Source organism: Pipistrellus kuhlii, unplaced genomic scaffold, assembly GCF_014108245.1.
Source record: "Pipistrellus kuhlii isolate mPipKuh1 unplaced genomic scaffold, mPipKuh1.p scaffold_m20_p_1, whole genome shotgun sequence".
NCBI classification, from domain to species: Eukaryota; Metazoa; Chordata; class Mammalia; order Chiroptera; family Vespertilionidae; genus Pipistrellus; species Pipistrellus kuhlii.
Genome location: NW_023425404.1, coordinates 62,780,918 through 62,786,679, shown reverse-complemented (window position 1 = coordinate 62,786,679; position 5,762 = coordinate 62,780,918). Strand labels below are relative to the sequence as shown.

Genomic DNA, 5,762 nt, shown 5'->3' with positions numbered 1-5,762 from the left:
GGTGGCCGCGACGTCCATCCAGGCAGACACGCACGCCTCACCTCCCTGCCACGCCCATCATTGATGTTTTTATCTCTCTCCCTTCCTTTTGAAATAAATAAAAATACATACATTAAAAATATTAAAATGTTTCTGGGAGATTTTATGTTTGTTATTCAAGATGCAAGAAGTAGAGTTTATGGTTATATGAAAAGATCTGTCTCTCCACAAATAACAAGTATGCACTAGAAAAAAATCATCATCTTATTGAGACTGGGTAAGAATAAGGAAAACCATAATCTGGTCTTACAAACAATTTCTTTTTGCATTATGCTAAATTATAAGTGAACTTCTAGTCCTTATTATTGTTGGTTGATACTTATCACAGAGCCTTAGGCCAATAGAAAGAGAAGTATTGTGAGTTGATGGAAAAAGGAGACTCTACAACAAATAAAAAAAGAAGCCTGAAGTTATTTCTCTGTGAACTTTAACTATTATTTATTCCTGATTTCAAACATGGCAGGTTTTAGTACAGCCTTAAAATTAGTTCCTGCTGTTGTCATTTACTTTGAATTAATGACTTAAAAATACTAACTAGGGAGCTTTCTCTATTTAAGGTTTATAGCCTTTCTCTAATTTTCCCTATGTTGGGTGCAGAAGGAACAGCACCAGATGTTAGACCTGTGGAGTCAGACCAGACCTGGCTTTAGCAACCTTGGTACTTGAGTTCTGGCTAGGAAAGAATTCAGAACTAAGACTCAAACTATAAAAGAACATATATTTGGAAAAACACAGAGGAGAAGTAAATTGTAGAAAAAATGGGCTTAGGAAAAAGGATATAGAGGTAAAGAAAGGGCCCTTGGAGTTTAGAAGTGAGGAAGGTAAATGTGATGGGCCTGGGGGGGAGGGAGAGGGAAAGGATGAGGGGAAGGGAAAAGTATGGGGTGTGCTCCTGGGAGGGAGAGGTGCTGGGTTCTCCATACTAAGGTCTTCTCTTCTCTTCTCTTCTCTTCTCTTCTCTTCTCTTCTCTTCTCTTCTCTTCGCTTCGCTTCGCTTCGCTTCGCTTCGCTTCGCTTCGCTTCGCTTCGCTTTTTTCTTCCTTTCTTTTCTTTTCTTTTTTTTTTAATTAAAAGGATTCTGTATTTTAAATGCACATAGTACCATAATTCATCAAAATAATTTATAGTAGTTAACTACCTCTTAAATATGATTTTATAAACAACTAGAGGCCCGGTGCATGAAATTTGTGCATGGGATGTGTGTGTCCCTAAGCCAGCCTGCACTCTCTCCAATCTGGGACCTCTTGAGGAAAGTTGGACATCCCTCTCACAATCCAGGACTGCTGGTTCCCAACCGCTCACCTGCCTGCCTGCCTGCTTGATCTGCCCCTAACCACTTTTGACTGCCAGCCTGATCACTGCCTAATTACTCCCCTGCCAGCCTGATCAATGCCTAACTGCTCCCCTGCTGGCCAAATTGCCCTTACCTGACCCCTCCTCCCAGCCTGGTCACCCCTAACTGCCCTCCCCTGCAGGCCTGGTCCTCCTTAACTGTCCCCCCCCCCCCCCAGGCCTGGTTGCCCCCAACTGCCCTCCCCTGCAGGCTTCTTTCCTCCCAAACTGTTCTCCCCTGCAGGCCTGGTTGCCCCCAACTGTTCTCCCATGCAGGCCTGGTACCCCCAAACTGCCCTCCCCTGAGGGCCTGGGTCCCTCTTAACTGTCCTTCCCTGCTGGCCTAATTGCCCCCAATTGCCCTCCCCTGCAGGCCTAGTTCCTCCCAACTGCCCTCCTCTGGCAGCCATCTTGTGGCGGCCATTTTGTGTCCACATGGGGGTGGCCATCTTGTGTGTTGGAGTGATGGTCAATTTGCATATTACTCTTTTATTAGATAGGATGTGTGGATGCAGTCAGATTGTTTAAAATTAACTGTCTGCTATGAAGTCTTCTAAGAAAGGAAATCATGACACAATCCATTCCATTATTAAAGGGGATTAAAAAGAAGCATAAACTAATTTGAATATACCTAGCAATTTCCTAGGTATTGTCCTTCTGTATAAACCTGACAATATATTAAAACTGTATTCTGTTTTCCTACCATAAGTAAGAAATTCCTTAACAGCAGCCTAGAAATGTTTAAAGTCTTGGTGACACATACTTCCCCACCTCCGGATGGTCACTCAGTGCTCTGATAAAGACAGTATAGTATGTCTGCTATTTCACCTCTGCTAATCTTCCCAGGAGGACACACATTCCATTCTAGCCATCCCATCCACCTTAACCTTCCAAATGCCACTGCAGTGAGGAGGAGCCATCACAGATTGCCATAGCAACATAGCCTTTGTGACTCAGTGAATCAATGCTTTCAGGCACTGTCCAACTAACACCTGGTATAGCCAATTATTCTTCCCAAAGGCCTACAGCTGGGATCCTCCCAACCCATAGCACTTCATTAGTTGGGGTCGGTCTGATTGAGTTTCTGACATATCCAGGCAAAGGAAGTTACTTAAAACCAATTCATGCTCTTCATTATAAATCCAGATATGATTTGGGTCACTGTAGACACAAGCTTTAAGCAGTACTAGGCCTGCCTTCTGACTTGGGTACCTCTGGGCCAGCAGACAGACTTGCTGGTCTGGAGATGATAAAGCCTTCCTCGCTGAAGGATTTTTAGGTATTTTGGCCTTCTGTTAATAAAAATGGGTTGCTGGGGTTTGGCATTGGGCCCAGATATCTGGATCTCTGGATTAATGCTATCCAAATATCATTTAAATGATTTACAACCCAACTTCTCCCTCAATTCATCAAGCTCACTGATAGTTCCATAGCTTCTTTTTTTTTTTTTTTTTAAATATATTTTATTGATTTTGTACAGAGAGGAAGGGAGAGAGATAGAGAGCCAGAAACACTGATGAGAGAGAGTCATCGATCAGCTGCCTCTTACACACCCCCCACTGGGGATATGCCCGCAACCAAGGTACATGCCCTTGACCGGAATCAAACCTGGAACCCTCCAGTCCCCAAGCCGACGCTCTATCCATTGAGCCAAACCAGTCCCGGCTCCATAGCTTCTTTAAGGAAAAATACTGTTCCTTATATTCATCCAATCAAATGTGTGGCAGCCTCAAGGAGTTGTGTGTCGTGGTGGCCTGGCCTTCAGGGAAAACATAGGGTGGCCTTTTCCAGAAAAGGTATCTGACTCTGGAGCAAGGAATGATGAAAAGCTTACTCCCACACATTCAAATCTGAAATGATATTTCCAAATTTTCTTCTCTTCAGATGTCCATGCTGCTGTCATACTGCCCGAGTTCACTAAGTAGCTTCTATTCATGGCAAACAGTCCTCCAGCCGTTGTAAGTGACTTTACTGGTGCAGTAGCTCCTCCTGAGCTTGGAAAGGGGAACAAGATCCTATTTGAAGTCTAGTCTCCAGTTGAACCTTCCAGGCACCACAGGGGATGAGCTGTAGGCCAGCGTGTCCGCCCTGATGATATCAATTACTGGGCACAGGACCATCTGCCCGTCCTCCTGGATGGCAGCCAGCAAAGGCTGCAGCCACGTCACATTCACCAGGACGTCTCCTGGTGCATGGGCTGCTTCTATCATTCTTCCTTGACTTAATCTCTCATGCTTTGTGTTTCTTATTAATTTAATTTTCCCAGGGAGGTGTTTTTGGACAAATTCATCTAGTTTTCCTTTCAAACCATGAAGTCACTGTTGCTGTCCATAAGGATGATTTCATGGAGAAGCCGAGCTGGTGTGCAGTCCAGGACACGGTGCACAGTACACAGCAAAGCAGACAAGGCTTCATTGAAGAAACAAATAACAACACTAGCAACTGGCAGATCCTTAGGGCATGTCTTGTCTTTACATGTTGCATTCCGTGTATCTAGCATATCTTTGTGGTAGCCCAAGGGGTTACTATCGATATTAAGCATATTGACGGCATGCTTCGGATACCCCAAGTCTCTCAACTCCTGATCATGTTCATTAAAAATCATACCCAGCCCTAACTGGATTGGCTCAGTGGAGAGAGCGTTGGCCTGTGGACTGAAGGGTCCCGGTCAAGGGCATATACCTTGGTTGTGGGCATATCCCCAGTAGGAGGTGTGCAGGAGGCAACTGATCGATGTTTCTCTCTCATCGATGTTTCTAACTCTCTATCCCTCTCCCTTCCTCTCTGTAAAAAACCAATAAGACATATCCAGTTCAGAAGAGATTTTCATGTTGCCTTTTTCTGCATCTTCAATATGATTACCTACTACACCATCAATCTTGTTTGCTTTGAACTGTAATTCTAATATTTGACTTGGACCTCTGGTGAAATGGGGATAGAATTTTTTTGGGGAGTGGTCCATGGGGCCCAGATCCCTTGATGGGTACATTCTTAAGTGGCTGAGTCGCTTCACTGAAGTTGAAATAAATAAAAAGTAAAACCGTTCAGGTTGCAGATGTTAAAAGGCACCCCTTAACAGAAATATTGAATTGTGACGCTTCCCACTATAGAACTAGCAGTCAGGGGTCCTCAAACTTTTTAAAGTGGGGGCCAGATCACGGTCCCTCAGAGAGCTGGAGGGCCGGACTATATGAACTACTAATTCCTACTGTAACACCTCGGCTGCGCTCACTGCCCAAAAAACCTGGCGGGCCGGATCAGACTCCTCTGCGGGCCGCATGTGGTCCATGGGCCGTAGTTTGAAGACGCCTGAAGGGCCATTTTCAGTTTCCTGGAGCAAAAGCTGCTGGACCCATAAACTTGTGCTGGAGGCTGGGTGTGAACTGGCATCAGAGTTAGAAATTCCAGGAATGCAGTCTTGGAAGGCGGGCACACTTCTGTGGGCTTTACTTGCAGGAACCCCACCAGTCTTCAAGGTTAAGGGGAGATCCCAAAAAGATTCTCTGGTGAATCTCTGCTCCAGCAATATAGGGTCCTGGCCTTCTGGGACTCAGGCTGTGGCATCTTCCCTCCACCATAGCCTAGGCCCAGCTGCACTAGCTGCTGCTGGTGGAACTGGCTTGAATAGACCATAGTGCAATGCTAACCCAGGCCTTGGGAGAATGGGGTGGGTGTGGTCCTGGATGGGAGAGCACACTGGGTCCTGGTTTTAAGGATTTTAAGGGTAGAGATTTTAGGGGAGGTCCCAGGGAAGATCTCAATAGAATGCTTATCAGCTTGGTAGGTGTGTCCTTTCAGGGTTGTGGTCTCCATTGATTGATTGGCGGCACCAGAGGGTCATTATTCAAGGCAGTGGGTCCTAAGGTCAACTTTGGTATTGCTCTGTCTGGTTTTGCTATTTTTCTGGGCCTGGAGTTGAAATACAACTGAAGCCTAGGTGTTATCTCTAGGGAAGAAAGATCAGAGGGTCTAAATGGCATGACTAGTGATATGCAAGGGGAGGAAAGGTCACCTTGAGGATGTTCTTTGGTAGGCACCAGGGCTTTGCACCCTGGTGACCTTCGGTACCTGGCCCAAATTCCTTGCTCTACTCATGTCTGTCTATCACAACTTTTTCTTTTTCTTAGGTTGTATTGCTTTTCTCCTCTACATCTGTTGAACTTGGGTACATTGTGATGTTCAAATGCAGAATCTATTTTTATTTTGGTATGAGAAAGTTTTAGAGTACAGGTCATTTGGTTAGTGTTAGATCAGGGCAGGAGGGAAGCCCAGAGCCGATTCATGCATCTGCAAGGTATTGTAGATGGTGACAGAGATAACTGGCACCTTCCTAGACCTCTGGCCCGAGGCAGAAATTCCACACCTCTCGTGCCCTCCGCCCTCCCCTCACT

At 45.4% G+C, this 5,762-nt stretch overlaps 1 pseudogene; it reads right to left on the bottom strand.

Moving 5' to 3' along the window:
• Nucleotides 1–2,135: 2,135 nt before the first annotated feature.
• LOC118724922 lies at nt 2,136–3,976 on the bottom strand (annotated as a pseudogene).
• Between the last annotated feature and the right edge of the window lie 1,786 nt (nt 3,977–5,762).